This window comes from Arachis ipaensis, chromosome B4 (assembly GCF_059453495.1).
Source record: "Arachis ipaensis isolate K30076 ecotype BB chromosome B4, ASM5945349v1, whole genome shotgun sequence".
NCBI lineage: Eukaryota > Viridiplantae > Streptophyta > Magnoliopsida > Fabales > Fabaceae > Arachis > Arachis ipaensis.
The window spans coordinates 66866276-66887035 of NC_142439.1; the positions used below are offsets into that span (position 1 = coordinate 66866276).

The 20760-nt window shown below is 40.4% G+C and overlaps 1 non-coding gene across 1 annotated transcript; it reads left to right on the forward strand.

Moving 5' to 3' along the window:
* The first annotated feature begins 205 nt into the window (after positions 1-205).
* LOC148567768 (small nucleolar RNA R71) lies at positions 206-312 on the forward strand. Its single transcript, XR_015882410.1, has one exon. It is a non-coding gene; the product is annotated as a small nucleolar RNA R71 (small nucleolar RNA).
* The last annotated feature ends 20448 nt before the right edge of the window (positions 313-20760 follow it).

Genomic DNA, 20760 nt, shown 5'->3' on the forward strand with positions numbered 1-20760 from the left:
TACATTATTTAGCTCCATCACTCCTCTAGTGTTCCCTCTTTCAGAAGTATAGAAATAGTCATTCTCTGCTACTGTTTCAATGACATCTATGGCTTCCGCAATGGTCTTCTTCTTGTTCAAAGATCCTCCGGATGAATGGTCTACTGCCTTCTTTGATTCATATGACAGGCCTTCATAGAAGATGTGCAGCTGCACCCATTCGTTGAACATATCTGGTGGGTACCTCCTTGTTAGGTCCTTAAACCTCTCCCATGCTTCATAAAGAGTCTCACCATCTTGTTGCCTGAAAGTTTAGACCTCAGCTCTCAGCCTATTGATTCATTGAGGAGGGTAAAATCTTGCTAAGAATTTGTTCACCACATCTTCCCAGGTTGTCAAGCTCTCCTTCGGGAAAGACTCCAACCACTTGGCTGCCTTATCCTTGAGTAAGAATGGAAATAAGAGTAGTCTATAGGCGTCAGGATGAACACCATTAGACTTCAGTGTGTCACATATTCTCAGGAAGGTGGTTAGATGTTGATTGGGGTCTTCTTGTATACTTCCTCCGAACGAACAGTTGTTCTGAACAAGGGTGATGAGCTGTGGTTTTAGTTCATAATTGTTGGCATAGATGGTTGGCTTTTGAATGCTACTTCCACAGTTTCCTGGGTTTGGATTGATGTAAGAGCCTAAAACTCTTCTATCCTCCCCAGCATGATTTGCTCGACCTCCTCCGCCATGGTTATGAGCCTCTTCTTCATGATAGTTTTCCATGTTTTCATCCATGTTTGGTTCAAAGTATTCCTCCTCTTCCTCAGCACCAACTACTCTCTTTCCTCTTGCTTCCCTCCTTAATCTAAGGAAGGTCCTCTCAGGTTCAGAATCAAAGGAAGTTGAAGCCCCGCTTCTTCTCCCTGTCATACAACCAACAAAGCACAAGGAAGGAAAGTAAATGCAGAAAGTATTCTGTTAGAGTTACTGTTAGTGTGAGTGATGCAATATATCAAATAGTTAGTGGGTTAGTGAACTGAATTGTAAATAACAAAAAGAAACGAGAAAGTAGGGGGAAGGGAAGAAATTAACTAAAACTGAAAGTAAATTACTCAAACAGAAAATTAAATCAAACAAAAAAAAATGCTCAATCTAGTTATCTTCCAATTTAATCATTGTTGATGCACAATCAATCCCCGGCAACGGCGCCATAAACTTGATGCACGGAAAACTTGTCTCATAACAAATTTCCTTCGGCAAGTGTACCGAATTTGTCATCAAGTAAAAACTCACAATAGAGTGAGGTCGAATTCCACAGGGATTGATTGATCAAGCAACTTTAATTAGAGGAATGTTCTAGTTGAGCGAATCAGAATTTGGGTTGAGAATTGCAGAAAATTAAATGGCGGGAAAGTAAATAACAGAAAAGTAAATGCTAGAAATAAAGAGCTGAATGTAGATGACGGAAAGTAAATTGCAGAATCTTAAATGGGAATGGGGTAATTGCTCATAAAAGTAGATGACAAAAATTAAAGAGAATGGGTAAGATCAGAAATGGGGAGTTCATTGGGCTTAGGAGATGTTGCATTCTCCGGATCAATTTCATTTTCATCTCTTCCTCAATCAATGCACTCATTGATCTCCTTGGCAATCTTGAGTGATCGAATTACAATCAATCTCTCAAATCTTGATCAATAGCCAATTTCTTGGTCAATTGCTCATGAGAAGAGATGAAGTATGGTCACTGATTATACCACATGCATTTTCCAAATCAAGTGTTGAGAGGATTATAGTTACTTATCCATCCAAACTCAATTTGGTCCAGCATGAGAAAGCATTTCTAGCATGATCTCTTCATTCCTCTTTCAAGGTTCAGAAAAGATCCATGTTTGAATAGCTTCTTTTCCAAGATAACTACCCAATTGGATGAAGATCGAAAGCTTTCAAGTAAAATCAAGAGAAAAGATAGAAGAAGAATAATGAAAACTAGTATTGATCCATCAAATTACAACAGAGCTCCCTAACCCAATGAAAAGGGTTTAGTTGTTCATAGCTCTGGAAAATGAAAACAAAGATGGAGAATACATGATGAAACTAGAAGTGCAGAGAAAGTAAAATACAGAGAGTAGTTCTATGCCAAGAGGCTCCCTATAATTTCCAACTCTCTAAAATAATTCAAAGCTACTCCTATATATACTACTCTTCTGTTCTTCTAGTTGCATCTTCAAGTCTTGGGTATGGGCCTTTGGATCTTGAGTTTGAAGCAGTTATCTTCTTCATTGGGCTTGGCTTTACTTGCAGAGAGAAAAGTATGAAGTGGGCAGAGACTTTAGCTCAGTGATGAGTATTTTGGTGGAAAAATGAATTTCTCCCAAAACACACAAATCTAACCGGCAAGTGCACCGGGTCGCATCAAGTAATAATAACTCACGGGAGTGAGGTCGATCCCACAGGGATTGAAGGATTGAGCAATTTTTAGTTTAGTGGTTGATTTAGTCAAGCGAATCAAGATTTGGTTGAGTGTTTTGTGATTTGCAGAAATTAAATTGTATGGAATTAAAGAGAACAGGAAATAAATTGCTGAATCTTAAAGAACAAGAAATTAAACGGCAGAAACTTAGAATGCAAGAAATGTAAATTGCGGAATCTTAAAGTGCAAGAAATGTAAATGACTTGAATTGTAAAGGGGATTGGGACTTGGATTTGCAGAAATTAAACAAGGAAAAGTAAATTTGCATCAAGCAGAGAAGTAGAAGAGGGTTTGGGTTAAATCAGATCTTGAAGCAGAAAAGTAAATGAACATGAAAACAGTAAACAGAGAATTAGAAATTGAAAGTTCAGATCTCAGGACCCAGAGACTAGAAAACCGAGTCTAGATCTCAATGCCTTCCTAGATCCAACAAGAACAATTGCAAGGGAATTGTAAATTGCAAGGAAAGTAGATGAAGAGCAATTAACAGAAATTAAATTCAATCAAGCAGTAAATAAAGCAGAGAGATCCAAGGATGAGATTGAAACAGAATTTCTTCAATTCTCCAACCCAAGATCCAAGACAATTGTAATTGAAATTGAAAGCAATAAAACTAAGAGGAAGAGAAGTGAATTCTCCTTCCCCAAGACTAAGAAATTAAAGATCACTCAATATCCAAAGCTCTCCGAAAACTATTATGAAAATTCAAAGGGAAAGCTCTCCGAAGAACTTGAATTCTATCCTATTTATACACTTTCTTCAAATGATCTTCAAGCCTTGAGTTGGGCCTTTGCTCTTGGTGGAATTGGGTTGAAAGAGGCCTTGGTTGATTGCTCTTGGAGTTTGGAGAAGAACCAAAGTGAACCAAATGAACCGGGTTGGAGTTTTGCAAAAGTTGGAGCAAAAGTTTGCGGCAAACTTTTGGTCCAACTTTTCATATCAGCCCCCATATTTTGCTGATACCCACGTTGGTGCAAAAGTTAGGGGTCTAACTTTTGCTCCAACGTTGGCCTTCTTTAGTGCACTTATGGCGCCAACGTTAGCCCAAAAGTTAGGGGCTAACGTTGGCGCAAACTTTTGCTCCTCCCCTTGTATTTTTCATGTGCCAACGTTAGCCCAAAAGTTAGAGGCTAACGTTGGCGCAAACTTTTGGTGGCCAGGGAGGTTTTTCTTATGCCAACGTTAGCCACCAAGTTAGGGGCTAACGTTGGCGCAAACTTTTGGTGCCCAGGGGTGATTTTCATGTGCCAACGTTAGCCCAAAAGTTAGGGGCTAACGTTGGCGCAAACTTTTGGTGCCCAGGGAGTGATTTTCAAGTTCCAACGTTAGCCCAAAAGTTAGGGGCTAACGTTGGGGCTAACTTTTTACCCAAAAGTTTGTGCAAAAGTTTGAGGCTAACTTTAGGTCCAGCTTTTTGCTTCCTGGTTCAATTTCACTTATTCTATTGTCCTCTCTTTACTCCTAACTATTCCTTCTTGCTTCAACTTTTCTCCAAGCTTTCTTCACCTATCATTAATCAACCAAACACATCAAAGCTATGCTTAAAATCATGAGATATTCATTCTTTCATAATATGTGACAATTATAGTATAAAATCTCATGAAATAGCATGAATTCATACATGGTTGATTAAATCAAAGGAAACATGAAAATCTACCCAATTAGCTTGCTTATGGCTCAAAAAAGTGCATAATTCAATTGAAAACAAAAGAAAAAGGCTAGTGAAACTAGGCTAAGATGACTTGTCATCACAACACCAAACTTAAAGCTTGCTTGTCCCCAAGCAAGAAAAGAAGTTTATTGAGAAGAAAGGATGAAATGGAAGAGGATGTTCATGCTAGCAGAGTATTATTGATAGTTCATGGGATTTTGTGTGGATATGTAAATACTCACTTCTTATTGACTCCTAGGCCTAGAAAGTCTCCTTCAAGCTTCAAGTAACATACTGCTATGACCTCTCATTATTCCTTTATCCTTGGTTATTACTTTGTTCATAAGCTTTAATTGAGTGTCATGTGTAGCAAGTTCATTTCCTTTTCTTTATACTTGACACATTATTCACTATAGACACTTGGCTCACATTCCTTCTTAGAACATTGATGCCCAGCACCTCTTTGGGCTGCTAAATGGCTTGTAGTTAGGTTGCTCTTGATAGTGGACTTTCAGCTGATGATCCCGAGTTAGTTAACCCAAGTCACCGAGTGTTGATGCACTCCAAAGAGCTTAATAATCCAAGCAGATCCTAATACAAAGACACCACAGGCATATATTCTAAGGTTCAAGCTATTGGTGTCCAGCTTTGTTTCTTTTTGTTTTTCTTTTGTTCTGCCACTTCTTTTTTTTTTTTCTTTTTTTTTTTCTTTCCAACCAAGGATTTTTATTTGATTGAGATTCATAGACAGTAGGCCACTCTATACTTAGAAGGAGATATCCTGGCTCTTTATTCACTAAAAGTGAGCTATTATACAATCACACACATACCACCACTTACTTTTATTCTACTTCTATCTAACAGAGACCATCTTACTTCACCTTCAAACATTTCTTTTATTGAACTTAAAGATGCAGGGGACAAAACATGCTTTTTGCTAAGTGAAAGTAAACACACAAGCACACACATAGACTAGCTTACTTATTTTGAAACAAACATAATGCAAAGACTATTGATTAAAAGAACTACTTAAAGATGCAAAGACAACTTAAAACAGATAGAATGCATATTTTTTTTTGTATTGATGAACAAGGAGCAAGTCCACCTTTCATTTGTCATGCTTTTTCTTTCTCCTTTCATACACTTGGTTGCTAGTGTTTCCACCATCCGTGTTTGTTGTCTGTTGGCCTCGCCAGAATCCAGCCTTATTCATAGCCTCCTCTACTCTATCTTCAAGTCTCATAGCATTGCTTACCTCTACCTCACTTCTCTTTTTGAAGAATTCATTAAAAGTTGGGAAAGCCGGATCCATGTTGTGCAAATGTTCTCCAATATAGTTTAGTTTGATTTGGCTATTGATGTTGTAATTGGCTTGTACTTCATACCTTGCATCTTGGAGTGTTGTGAACTCTTTGAGAGCCCTCAAATTTTCAGCTTTCATTTGTTCCAACTTTCCAAAAGATTCATGAGATTGAAAAGCATGTTCTTCTTGCATCACAAGGAATCTTGACTCGAATTCACTTTGTTTGTTCATCATTCTTAGCTCCCTTTCTTCTTGTGCTTGTTGGTTTTTCATGTATAGTGAATGGTATTCCTCTTGCCTTTCTTGAATTCTCATGTACTGTTGTGACAATCTTCCTATTGCTTCTTGCATTTGAGTCATATCCATATTGCCATGTGGGAAAAAGTGTGGCTGTTCCTCCTCCTCTTGTGGCTCTTCTTCTATGTGTGGCTCATCTTCTTCCATTGGTTCTTCTCTTTTCCTTCTTTCATGTGGCCTTCGGCCTTGATGTGCTTCAGGAGCCATTGTCATTCGTTCAATGGTTATGGGCATGCCTTGGCTTAACCACATTGGATTATCTTCTTCCATTGGCACTTTAGCCTTTGCACACAACCTCCAAATGGTACTTGGGTAGTATAACCAAGACCCGGCCGAATTCTTCTCAGCAAGCCTTTAGATGTCTTTTGCAAGGATTTCATGGACTCTTATTTCTCCTCCCACAATGATGCAATGCAACATCACAGCTCTCTCCCTGTTAACTTCTGAGGTGTTCACTGTGCCCAGAATTGATCTTTTCATCAGCTCATACCATCCTTTTGCTTCTGGGGTGAGGTTACATCTCTTCAGATACTTATATTTGTTCTTGTCATCTCCTTCCCACTCTGAGTTCTCCATACAAATATCTCTCGCAATCTCATCATAATCCTGATCTTCATTTAATCTTTGTTGGTATCCTGGTTCACTAAAGCGGACTAACTTTAGTCCCAAGACTTTCTTGATTGTATCCGAGCTAAAGTCTACTTCTACCCCCCGCACATAGATCTTGTATGTTGGGGGCTCACGCATGTCAAGCCTTGAGACATTTGCATAGAACTCTCTTATGATATTGGCATTGATTCGGGTGGCTGGTGATGCAAGTTCCTCCCACCTCCTCTTTCGAATTTTGTCCTTCATTTCTTGGCATCCATCATCCGGCAACAAGAGTGGAATTTCAGGATAGATCCTTTTCTCGTTCATCCATTCAATTTGCATTTGATGGTACCGAGACTTGAATCTCCATTGGTCATATCCATGTGTGTCTTCCTCCACCATGGGGTCTTTCCCTTTTCTTCGTTTGGTTCTTGAGGAAGAGGCCATGATCACTTGGTTGGTTGAGTTTTGTGAGGTTAGAGAGAGTGTGAAGAATGTTGGAGAATTTGATGTGTGTTTGGAGCAAGAAGAAATTGAGACCGAACTTGTTATGACAAGAAATGATGAAGGGAAGTTTAAATGGTTGGAGTTTAAAGCAAGAGAAATGTTGAACAGAGCTTGTTATGTTGAGGAGTGATGAAGGGAATGAAGTTTCCAAGGTTGGAGTGATTCGGTCATGTGCATGGCTTGAGGTGGTACGTTTGAGCAATGAAAGGCTAAGATGCAACTAGACACTATGGGGATCAAAGGTGTGCATGTAAGGATGAATGAAGACAAAGCTTGCTTCTTTACTTGCCTTTGCCGTGATCATTCTCAAGGAGTGGCAGATTTCTTTTTCGAAGCATGTGATGAGATTTTGTCCTCATGCTATGCTTTCCTTTGTCTTGTCTCTTTCATTGAAGATTCTTTGACCACCTAGTCATCACAACATACATTAGTTTTGTCCAACTATGGCAAGAGTATTCCTTTTATATGAATCATCAATTCTTATATCCAAATGAACCGTGACTCATCTTTGGAGGACACCAAACTTAATGTTTGGTCATGCATGAAGAAATTGTGTCTCTTCCTCCAATTAGTGAAATCCCAATGTCACTCTTAGTTAAATGTTTATAAGAATTGCTTTCATCCTAATTTTCTTTTTCTCTCTTTTTCTCATGAAGGGTCAATTGTGTCCTTAAATCGGTTCATCAAGTTTTGATGAACACCAAACTTGTTTCTTGTCAAAGGGTACATCACAATTGATGCCTTCATTACCGAATAAGAATTTTTCCATTTATAAGATTTTGGAAAACAACAATTGTATGATTATTGATGCATGAATTTCAAATTTTCATGAAGCTATGTGGACACCAAACTTTAGTGTTTGGCCATATGCTTTTAAGCTTGCAAAACGGAATTATTTGTAACGTTGGTTTAGTGTGCTTGAAGGCACACCAAACTTAGAATTCTCAGCATATGTTTCAAAACAGTGCATGCAGTCAATGGACATGTTCATGAAAAGAGAAAAGAATTCATGCTCAAATGATCATAACTTATTGAATTTAAAATGACATGAATCTTAAATCATGGGTTGCCTCCCATGGAGCACTCTTTTATTGTCATTAGCTTGACATTGAGGCTTTCTTTTATGGTGGTTGGTGCTTGTAGAGCCTCAATTTGTCTCCCCTGACTGTGATCCTCTTCTTTGTTCCCTGGTGTTCAATTTCAGCATGCTCTAATGAGAGTATGTTGCTGACAGTGTAGTAGTCCTCAGTTTGTTGGTTTGCCCCCAGCTATTGATATATCAGTTGCACTTTGTCACCTTTGGAAAGCCCCTCTGTTGGGATCTTCCTGTTCTTCCAACCCCTTTTTGTTTTGTTTCTCCGTTTCATCTTTCCTTTTGTTGATCTTTCTTTTCTGGCCGTAGGCTTCCCTTGGGGACCTCTCTTCTCAGTGGCTAGTACTCCAATATCCTCTTGGGCCTCTTCATCAGTCTGCACAATCCTTAGCCTTGGGATGTTGCTATGACTCTCTTTGTCAGCTTCTTCCTTCAACTGTGATTCTCCCTTGTCAATTTTCATACAGTCTTTCTTCTTATTACCAAACTGTGCTTCTGGTAACACCTTCAGAGTGACGCTCTTGTCATGCATTCTGAGAGTTAATTCTCCTTCCTCTATGTCTATGATAGCTCTAGCAGTGGCCAAGAATGGCCTTCCCAGAATAATAGAGTCACCATCATCCCCTTCTGAATCTAGAACCACAAAATCTGCAGGGTATATGAAATTGTCCACCTTGACCAGAAGGTTTTCAATCATACCCCTGGGGTATACTGTTGACTTATCTACTAGTTCTAGAGATATCTGTACTGGTTTAACTTCCTCTATATGCAGCTTTTTTACCAAGGAGGATGGTATTAAGTTGATACTTGCTCCTAGATCACACATTGCTTTAGTGATGGTTAATTCCCCAATGGTGCAAGGTAGCAAAAAGCTCCCTGGATCTTCAAGCTTAGGGGGAAACCCTTTTTGAGTCAAAACCCTGCATTCCTCAGTGAGCAGTATGGTTTCCTTCTCATGCCAACTTCTTTTCTTGTTGATAAGCTCCTTCAAAAACTTGGCATACAGAGGCATTTGCTCAAGTGCTTCAGCCAAGGGAATGTTGATTTCCAGCTTTTTGAAAGTCTCCAGGAACTTATGAAATTGTTGGTCCTTGGTTTCTTTGTTGAACCTCTGGGGATATGGCAGTGGAGGTACAAAGGTTTTCTCTGCTTGTTGCTTTTGATTCTTGGTTGGCTCTTCAACTGCTTCATTCCCTTTTTTTTGAATTTTTGATTGTTCCTCCTTTGCTTGAGTTTGCTTTGAAGCTTCCTTGCTTGCCATTGCATCATCATTATTGGCTTCCTCCGTGTGTGTTGGCTGTTCCTCTTCTATTGGTCTTTTGCTGCTCTCTACTTGCTTCTTAGTAGTGTCATTGTTGCTCGTCAATGTTCTCCCACTCCTTAATTGTATTGCCTTGCATTCTTCCTTAGGATTTGGGATTGTGTCACTTGGCAATGAGCTTGAAGGTCTCTCAAGAGAAATCTGCTTGGAGATTTGCCCCATCTGTCTCTCTAGGCTCTTCAGGGATGCTTCCTGATTCTTGGTTACCATTTCCTGGTGTTTCAACATTTTGTCTATCATAGCCTCCAAGTTAGTGATTCTCTGGGCTTCAGGTGATACTTGAGGTGGGTTATGAGATGTGGGTGGTGGATGATAGGCATTTTGGTTGGTGGGTTGGTTATTGGATTGGTACTGGTTGGGGTTGGGGTAGTTGTTTTGAGGTTTTCTGTAGGGGTTTTGGTTAGTCTGCTGCTGGTTGTGGTTTTGGTTACCGCTTGGGTTGTTTTGATTTGAGTTCCTCTGCCATGGTTGTTGGTTTTGGGTATGATTATCTCCCCATCTGAGGTTTGGGTAGTTCTTCCAGGATGGATTGTATGTATCACCATACACTTCATTTGGTCCTTGGTTGTGCATATACTGTACTTGCTCTTGTTGGTGTTCTTCTTGAGTTTCTTCACTCTGTCCCCATGTGGTTGATGGTTGGCTAGTGTTAACTGCTGCAACTTGGAGACTATCAATCCTCTTGGCCATTTGCTCAAATTGTTGTTGAATTTTCTGCTGTATTATCTTGTTTTGAGCCAAGATTGAATCCACTCCTTCTAGCTCCATTACTCCTCTTCTTTGTGATGGTTGGCGGCTTCTTTGATGAGCAAAGAAATATTGGTTGTTAGCCACCATATCAATGAGATTTTGAGCTTCCTCTGCAGTTTTCATGAGTTGCAAGGAGCCTCCAGCTGAGTGGTCAAGTGATTCTTGAGCCTTTAGGGTGAGTCTTTCATAGAAGTTCTGTAGCTTGTCCCACTCAGTGAACATTTCTGGTGGACATTTCCTCAGCAGAGCCTTGTATCTCTCCCATGCTTCATACAGATTTTCAGCATCCAATTGTGTGAATGTTTGTACTTCGGTTTTCATCCTGTTAACCCTTTGAGGTGGATAGAATTTGGCTAGAAATTTAGTCACCAAATCATCCCAGCTAGTGATGCTTCCTTGAGAAAAGGTTTCAAACCACTGTGCGGCCTTGTCCCTTAATAAGAACGGGAACAGCAGAAGCTTGTAGGTCTCAGGATTTACGCCATTGGACTTGACAGTGTCACAAATCCTTAAGAAGGTAGATAAATGTTGATTTGGATCCTCCAATGGTCCTCCCCCAAACGAGCAGTTGTTTTGGACTAATGTAATGAATTGTGGCTTCAATTCAAAGTTGTTTGCATTGACATTAGGGGTGAGAATGCTGCTTCCACAATGTCTAGCATTTGCAAAGGTATAGGAGGCCAAAACTCTCCTCTGGGGTGGGTTGTTGTTGTTGTTATCTGCTCCACCAGGTGGATTGGTTGAATGCTCCTCCATATCTTGGAATTCTTCTTCTGATTCCTCTTCTCCAACAATATTTTTCCCTCTTTCAGCTCTTCTTAACCTCCTGAGAGTTCTCTCGTCTTGTTCATGAAAGGTGGGTGTGGTTCTTCTTGTACCTGACATACAATCAAAACATAAGAAACACACAAACCAGTGACACTTCAATCTACTGCTAGAATGAATTTTTAGTTAGCTTAAGCAAAAATTCAAACAGTTAGCGGGTTAATTGCACATTAGAGAAATAGAAAATAAAAATGCTAGATCTAGATCACCACCTCACTTAGTCATTGTCAATCTAATCAATCCCCGGCAACGGCGCCAAAAACTTGATGAGTATTTTGGTGGAAAAATGAATTTCTCCCAAAACACACAAATCTAACCGGCAAGTGCACCGGGTCGCATCAAGTAATAATAACTGACGGGAGTGAGGTCGATCCCACAGGGATTGAAGGATTGAGCAATTTTTAGTTTAGTGGTTGATTTAGTCAAGCGAATCAAGATTTGGTTGAGTGTTTTGTGATTTGCAGAAATTAAATTGTATGGAATTAAAGAGAACAGGAAATAAATTGCTGAATCTTAAAGAACAAGAAACTAAACGGCAGAAACTTAGAATGCAAGAAATGTAAATTGCGGAATCTTAAAGTGCAAGAAATGTAAATGACTTGAATTGTAAAGGGGATTGGGACTTGGATTTGCAGAAATTAAACAAGGAAAAGTAAATTTGCATCAAGCAGAGAAGTAGAAGAGGGTTTGGGTTAAATCGGATCTTGAAGCAGAAAAGTAAATGAACATGAAAACAGTAAACAGAGAATTAGAAATTGAAAGTTCAGATCTCAGGACCCAGAGACTAGAAAACCGAGTCTAGATCTCAATGCCTTCCTAGATCCAACAAGAACAATTGCAAGGGAATTGTAAATTGCAAGGAAAGTAGATGAAGAGCAATTAACAGAAATTAAATTCAATCAAGTAGTAAATAAAGCAGAGAGATCCAAGGATGAGATTGAAACAGAATTTCTTCAATTCTCCAACCCAAGATCCAAGACAATTGTAATTGAAATTGAAAGCAATAAAACTAAGAGGAAGAGAAGTGAATTCTCCTTCCCCAAGACTAAGAAATTAAAGATCACTCAATATCCAAAGCTCTCCGAAAACTATTATGAAAATTCAAAGGGAAAGCTCTCCGAAGAACTTGAATTCTATCCTATTTATACACTTTCTTCAAATGATCTTCAAGCCTTGAGTTGGGCCTTTGCTCTTGGTGGAATTGGGTTGAAAGAGGCCTTGGTTGATTGCTCTTGGAGTTTGGAGAAGAACCAAAGTGAACCAAATGAACCGGGTTGGAGTTTTGCAAAAGTTGGACCAAAAGTTGGAGCAAAAGTTTGAGGCAAACTTTTGGTCCAACTTTTCATATCAGCCCCCATATTTTGCTGATACCCACGTTGGTGCAAAAGTTAGGGGTCTAACTTTTGCTCCAACGTTGGCATTCTTTAGTGCACTTATGGCGCCAACGTTAGCCCAAAAGTTAGGGGCTAAGGTTGGCGCAAACTTTTGCTCCTCCCCTTGTATTTTTCATGTGCCAACGTTAGCCCAAAAGTTAGAGGCTAACGTTGGCGCAAACTTTTGGTGGCCAGTGAGGTTTTTCTTATGCCAACGTTAGCCACCAAAACGTTAGCCACCAAGTTAGGGGCTAACGTTGGCGCAAACCTTTGGTGCCCAGGGGTGATTTTCATGTGCCAACGTTAGCGCAAACTTTTGGTGCCCAGGGAGTGATTTTCAAGTTCCAACGTTAGCCCAAAAGTTAGGGGCTAACGTTGGGGCTAACTTTTCACCCAAAAGTTTGTGCAAAAGTTTGAGGCTAACTTTAGGTCCAGCTTTTTGCTTCCTGGTTCAATTTCACTTATTCTATTGTCCTCTCTTTACTCCTAGCTATTCCTTCTTGCTTCAACTTTTCTCCAAGCTTTCTTCACCTATCATTAATCAACCAAACACATCAAAGCTATGCTTAAAATCATGAGATATTCATTCTTTCATAATATGTGACAATTATAGTATAAAATCTCATGAAATAGCATGAATTCACACATGGTTGATTAAATCAAAGGAAACATGAAAATCTACCCAATTAGCTTGCTTATGGCTCAAAAAAGTGCATAATTCAATTGAAAACAAAAGAAAAAGGCTAGTGAAACTAGGCTAAGATGACTTGTCATCACTCAGGACGTTAGTGGTGTTAACGTTCAGTGAAAATATGGGTTCGAGAACGTTAGTGACAATCACCTTTTTCACTAACGTTCCTCACCCAAATAAGAGCCACGTTATCCTCAACGTTAGTGGCACAAACGTTGCCACTAACATTGCCTCTTTGTCCTTCGCACACGTTATTGGGACTTACCTTTCCCAATAACGTTGAGAAGCCTCCTCCTTCCCTACGTTAGAGTCCACGTTAACTTAGTTAACGTGGCTCCTTAACGTAGGCTTGCCAACCTTCGAGAACGTTAGTGACACTTACCTTTGTCACTAACGTTCCAATGTTCCCCTATTTCTCACGTTAGAGTCCATGTTAACTAGGTTAACGTGGCTTCTAACGTGGCCATCCTAGCCATCTCCAACGTTAATGACAAAGTTGAGTGTCACAAACGTTGGCTCATCATTCCCTTATCCACGTTAGCTTCCACGTTAACTAAGTTAACGTGGGAGTTAACGTGGCTCATTGTGGCTTGTGTGGGCTCCTACCAACGTTAGTGACAATGTTAGGTGTCACTAACATTGGCGATCACCTTCCTTCTTCATGTTAGCTTCCACGTTAACTACGTTAACGTGGGAGTTAACGTGGCTTATTGGGGCTTGTGTGGGTTAATCCCAACGTTAGTGACAATGTTAGGTGTCACTAACGTTGTCGACCACCTACTCTCTTCACGTTAGCTTCCACGTTAACTAGGTTAACGTGGGAGTTAACGTGGATTATTGTGACTTGGCCAACGTTAGTGACAAAGTTGAATGTCACTAACGTTGGCTTCCCCTTTACTTCTTAACGTTAGAGGCCACGTTAACTAAGTTAACGTGGCTCTTAACGTGGCCACTTATGAGCTTGGTCCAACATTAGTGATAATGTTAAGTGTCACTAACGTTGGCTCCCTTTCCTTTCTTCCACGTTAGAGTTCACGTTAACTTAGTTAACGTGACTCTTAACGTGGGCAATGATGGCTTCGAGAGCGTTATTGGCGATTACTTTTCTCATTAACTTTGCAAGTTACTCCCATTCCACGTTAGTGCCCACGTTAGTGTAACTAACGTAGCCACTAATGTGGTTCTTCTTTGCTTCCTTTGTCTTGAAATCAAGCAATCAAGTGCATCAAAGTTCTGGTCCAAGTCATGGGAAATGCAACATCAAATTTGTCATAAAATTCATGCAAAATCCTCATGAAATCATGTAAAGTGCACAATGTATGCTTGAATCAAGATGTAAGTAAATATCTACCCAAAACTAGCTTATTTTCTAAGGAAATGCATGAAACTACCCTAAAACAGTAAAGAAAAGGTCAGTGAAACTAGCCAAAATGCCCTGGCATCAGCCCTTCATGAGATAGCTTCTGGCACTTCAGTTCCTTCAGTTCACGCCCTTGCACTTCTTGTTCTCTAAGCAGTTTGCAGAGCATGCTGTTTTGATTTTGCTGTTCTTCCTTCAGTTGATCTACAGCTTCTTGCAACTTGGTGACAGATGCTTCTAGGCGCTCCCAGTCTTCAATTTGAGGGATTTCCAGGAGGAACTCCTGTGCTCTCCTCTTGATGGGTTCGTCCTGCACTTGTTGTCCTTCCATAGACTTTTTGGTGATTGGTAGCTCAACTGGGATGCACTCATCTACTCCCATTTTTATCCCAGCATCTTTACATAACAGAGAGACCAAGCTTGAATAAGCCAATCTGGCATCTTTGGAGTTCTTGTTTGCAATCTTGTAAAGCTCACAAGCAATCAGCTGATGAACTTCCACTTCTTTTTTCCACCATAATGCAATGAATCATCACTGCTCTTCTGATGGTGACCTTAGAGCGGTTGCTAGTGGGCAATATAGAGCGCCCAATGAAGTCCAGCCAGCCTCTGGCGATTGGTTTGAGATCTCCTCTTTTGAGTTGGTTCGGGGCACCCTTTGTGTTGGTTGTCCATTTAGCTCCGAGGAGACATATGTCCTCTAGGATCTTGTCCAAGTTCAGGTTTGATCTCATCATTCTCCTATTAAAGGAGTCTGGGTCATCTTGCAGTTGAGGCAGCTTGAAGATCTCCCTTATTTTGTCAGGGTGGGTGTGAACAATCTTCCCTTTGACCAGAGTTCTATAGTCATAGAATGCGGTTCCCGCTATTCTCTGCCTGTCCGTCTGTCACAGATTTGCGTAGAATTCCTGAACCATGTCTCTTCCCACCTTTGTTTTAGGATTAGCTAGGACTTTCCAGCTCCTGTTTCAAATTTGCTCTTGGATCTCCGGATATTCGTCTTCTTTCAGATCGAATTTAACTTCCGGGATCACTGACCTTAGACCCATTATTTTGTAGTAATGGTCTGAATGTTCTTTGGTTAAGAACTTCCCTTGATTACAAAGTGGTTTTGGAATATTCTCTTTCCTGCCTCTTGAGTTGGTTTGTTTTCCCTTAGGAGCCATGATCTTAGTGGGTATTGGCTTAGTGATCACGGATAAACACACCAAACTTAGAGGTTTGCTTGTCCTCAAGCAAAAAAAAATAAAGGAGAGGGATATGAGGAGAGCCAAGTCCGAATTATGGAGGTAGGGGGAGGCCGAACTAAGATTTAAAGGGAAGGGCGGGTGGGTTTTCGAAAATTTTAAAGAAGATATGATAAAAGATATGATTTGTAAAAGATAAGTATGATAGGAAAATGATGCACTTTAAAATTTAAAAGATATGAATAATGTGAAAGATATTTGAAAAAGATAGCTTTGTTTTGAAAAAGATGTTGTGAAGATTTGAAAAAGAAATTGATGAGTTGAAAAGATTGTAGAAGGAAAAAGAGATAGATTTGTTTTGAAAAGGATTTGAAAATAATTTGAAGAGGATAAAATAAAAAAAAGGGTTTATAAATTAAGATACATTTGATATTTTTTTGAAAAAGGATTTGAAAAATTAGGATTTGTAACATGTTTGTGCAAGAAATCATGAATTGAAACATAAAAAATGGAAAAAATTTGAATTGAAAACGAAATTGCCTACTCCCTACAATCCTGGCATTAAACGCCCAACTGCTGTATGTTTTGGGCGTTAACGCCCAATTGGTGCTTGGTTTGGGCGTTTAACGCCCAGCTGTTGCTTCCAGCTGGCATTAAACGCCAGAAACTCCTTTGTCACTGGGCGTTTTTCTGAACGACTAAGATGCTGTAAATATGGCGTTAAACGCCCAGAAGCTGCTTCTTTCTTGCGTTTAACGCCCAGATGGCTATCTCTACTGGCGTTAAACACCCAGTATATCCTCCTTTTGGGCGTTTAACGCCCAATTGTGCCTCTTACTGGTGTTTTCTTGCCAGTGAGTTCCTTTTTCCTGTTTTGTGCTCTGAATCCTTCTGTAGCCCTGTGAACTTATGCAATTGATTCTTTGCCTTGTTAATATTGAACTTAAATGCTTTAAAAATAAATAAAATGAAGAATAGAATAAAATAAAATAACAGAAAAAGTTTTGCTAATGGCTGGGTTGCCTCCCAGCAAGCGCTTTCTTATTGTCTTTAGCTGGACCTTGCTGAGCTTTTTAATCTAGCCTCAGCCTTGAGCATTCTTGCTCAACATTGCCTTCAAGATAATGTTTGATTCTCTGTCCATTAACAATGAACTTCTTATTAGAATTAATGTCTTGAAGCTCCACATAGCCATATGGTGACACACTTGTAATCACATATGGTCCCCTCCACCGGGATTTCAGTTTCTCGGGGAATAGCCTGAGCCTAGAGTTAAACAGCAGAACCTTCTGTCCTAGTTCAAAGACTCTAGATGATAGCTTTCTGTCATGCCACCTTTTTGCCTTCTCTTTGTAAAGCTTGGCATTTTCGAAGGCAGTGAGTTTGAATTCCTCTAGCTCATTCAGCTAGAGTAATCTTTTTTCTCCAGCTAATTTGGTAGCAAAGTTTAGGAATCTGGTTGCCCAGTAGGCTTTGTATTCCAATTCCACGGGCAGATGACAGCCTTACCATACACAAGCTGGTATGGAGAGGTCCCTATAGGAGTCTTGAATGCTATTCTGTAAGCCCACAGTGCATCATCCAAGCTTCTTGCCCAATCCTTTCTACTGGTACTTATAGTCCGTTCCAGGATTCTTTTTAGTTCTCTGTTAGAGACTTCAGCTTGCCCATTTGTCTGTGGATGATATGGAGTTGCCACTTTGTGGCTAATTCCATACTGGATCATGGCAGAGTAAAGCTGTTTGTTGCAGAAGTGAGTGCCCCCATCACTGATTAGTACTCTAGGGACACCAAACTTGCTGAAGATATGTTTCTGGAGGAACTTCAGCACTGTCTTAGTATCATTAGTGGGTGTGGCAATGGCCTCTACCCATTTAGATACATAGTCGACTACAACCAGAATGTAAGTGTTTGAGTGTGATGGTGGGAAAGGCCCCATGAAGTCAATACCCCATACATCAAACAACTCTATCTCCAAGATTCCTTGTTGAGGCATGGCATAACCATGAGGCAGATTACCAGCTCTCTGGAAACTGTCATAGTTACATACAAACTCTCGGGAATCTCTATAGAGGGTGGGCCAGTAGAAGCCACATTGGAGGACCTTGGTGGCTGTTCGCTCACCTCTGAAATGTCCTCCATATTGTGACCCATGGCAATGCCATAAGATCTTCTGTGCTTCTTCTCTAGGCACACACCTTCTGATTATTCCGTCTGCACATCTCTTAAAGAAATAGGGTTTATCCCACAAGTAATACTTTGCATCAGTAATTAATTTTTTCTTTTGTTGCATGATGTACTCCTTGGGTATGAACCTTGCAGCTTTATAGTTTGCAATATCTGCAAACCATGGTGTTTCCTGAATGGCAAACAAATGCTCATCCGGAAAGGTTTCAGAGATCTCAATAGAGGGGAAGAACGCCCTTTCTACTGGTTCTATTCGGGACAGGTGATCATCCACTTGGTTTTCCGCCCCTTTTCTGTCTCTTATTTCTATATCAAACTCTTGCAGAAGCAACACCCATCTTATGAGCCTGGGTTTTAAATCCTACTTTGTAAGTAGATATTTAAAAGCAGCATGGTCAGTGTACACAATCACTTTTGATCCTACTAAGTATGATCTAAACTTGTCAATGGCATAAACCACTGCAAGCAATTCTTTTTCTGTGGTTGTGTAATCTTTTTGGGCGTCACTTAAAACACGGCTAGCATAATAAATGACATGCAGAAGCTTGTCATGCTTCTGCCCCAATACTACACCAATGGCATGATCACTGGCATCACACATCAATTCGAATGGCAATGTCCAGTCTGGTGCAGGAATAATTGGTGCTGTGACCAGCTTAGCTATCAGAGTTTTAAACGCCTGCAAACACTCTGTGTCAAACACAAATGGTGTGTCAGCAGCTAGCAGATTGCTCAGAGGTTTTGTGATTTTTGAAAAATCCTTTATAAACCTCCTGTAGAATCCTGCATGCCCCAGAAAACTTCTGATTGCCTTAACATTGGCAGGTGGTGGTAATTTTTCAATTACTTCCACTTTAGCTTGATCTACCTCTATCCCCTTGTTTGAAATTTTATGCCCAAGGACAATCCCTTTAGTCACCATAAAGTGACATTTTTCCCAGTTTAAAACCAGGTTAGTCTCTTGGCATATTTTCAGAACTAGTGTCAGGTGGTCAAGACAGGAGCTAAATGAGTCTCCATATACTGAGAAGTCATCCATGAAGACTTCCAGAAATTTTTCCACCATATTAGAGAAAATAGAGAGCATGCATCTCTGAAAGGTTGCAGGTGCATTACACAGCCCAAATGGCATCCTTCTATAGGCAAATACTCCAGATGGACATGTAAATGCAGTATTCTCTTGATCCTGGGGATCTACTGCAATTTGGTTGTACCCTGAATAGCCATCCAAAAAGCAGTAATAATCATGACCTGCTAGTCTCTCTAGCATCTGGTCTATGAATGGTAAAGGAAAATGATCCTTTCTGGTGGCTGTATTGAGCCTTCTATAGTCAATACACATGCGCCACCCTGTAACTGTTCTTGTAGGAACCAGTTCATTTTTTTCATTATGAACCACTGTCATGCCTCCCTTTTTGGGGACAACTTGGACAGGGCTCACCCAGGGGCTATCAGAAATAGGATAAATAATCCCAGCCTCCAGTAACTTGGTGACCTCTTTCTGCACCACTTCCTTCATAGCTGGATTTAGCCGTCTCTGTGGTTGAACCACTGGCTTAGCATTATCCTCCAATAGGATCTTGTGCATGCATCTAGCTGGGCTTATGCCCTTAAGGTCACTTATGGACCACCCAAGAGCTGTCTTGTGTGTCCTTAGCACTTGAAGTAGTACTTCCTCTTCCTGTGGATTCAAAGCAGAGCTTATGATCACTGGAAAAGTGTCACCTTCTCCCAGAAATGCATATTTCAGGGATGGTGGTAATGGTTTGAGCTCTGGTTTAGGAGGTTTTTCCTCTTCCAGAGGAAGTTTCAGGGGCTCTTTCAATTCCTCTGAATCCTCCAAATCAGGCTGAACATCTTTAAAGATGTCTTCCAGCTCTGATTCGAGACTCTCAGCCATGTTGATCTCCTCTACTAAAGAGTCAATAAGATCAACTTTTATGCAGTCTTTTGGTGTGTTTGAATGCTGCATGGCTTCCTAGAATGAGAGTAGCACTCTTGTGCTCCTCCATTTCCAGCACTACAAAGTCAGTGGGGAAGGCGAATGGCCCAACCCTGACAATGATGTCTTCAATCATGCCTGATGGGTATTTAATGGAGCCATCAGCAAGTTGGAGACATATCCGGCTTGGTTTGACTTCTTCAGTTAAACCAAGCTTTCTGATAGTGGATGCAAGCATTAGATTGATACTTGCCCCAAGATCACATAAAGCTGTCTTGGTGCAATTACCCTCTAATGTGCATGGTATCATGAAGCTCCCAGGATCTTTAAGCTTTTTTGGGAAGCTTTTTAGAATGACTGCACTGCATTTTTCAGTGAGGAGAACTCTTTCAGTTTCTCTCCAATCCTTCTTATGACTTAAGATCTCTTTCATGAACTTGGCATAAGAAGGTATTTGCTCAAGTGCCTCTGCAAACGGAATCTTTATTTCAAGAGTCCTGAGATAGTCTGCAAAGTAAACAAATTGCCTATCCTGCTCCTCTTGGCGGAGTTTTTGAGGATAAGGCATTTTGGCTTTGTATTCTTCAACCTTGGTTGCTGCAGGTTTATTTCCTATAGAGGTGGTTGGAGAAGCCATTTTAGAGGGGTTGTTATCAGCACTTGTGTGGTCTGATCCCTCACTGGCGTTTGAATGCAAGGGGTGGAAGCTGGATTGGCGTTGGACGCCAACTCCTTACCTGTTCCTGGCGTTTGAATGCCAGAAGTGAGCTTCTTTTGGGCGTTTAACGCCAACTCCTTGCTTGTTTGTGGCATTTGAACGCCAGAACTGGGCATGGGTTGGGCGTTTAACACCAGCTCTCCATCCTTTTTTGGTGTTTGAGCGCCAGAATCATTCCTCTCTGGGCTTTTACTGTCCTCAGAGGGATTTTGGATGATATTTTGCTCATCCTCTGTCAGTTGTTCTTTCCTTGGCTTTCTGCTGCTCTGAAGCGAGGTATTTAATGTTTTCCCACTTCTTAATTGAACTGCCTGGCACTCTTCTGTTATCTGCTTTGATAACTGCTATTTTGTCTGATTCAATTGTGCCTCCATATTTTTATTAGCATTTTTAGTGTCTTGTAGCATCTCCTTGAATTTTGTAATCTGTTTTGTTAGAAAGCACAATTATTGATTGAGTTTAGCAACTTGTTCTAGAGGACCAAGTTCAGCAGATACTGCTTTGGCTTCTTCTTTTATGGAGGA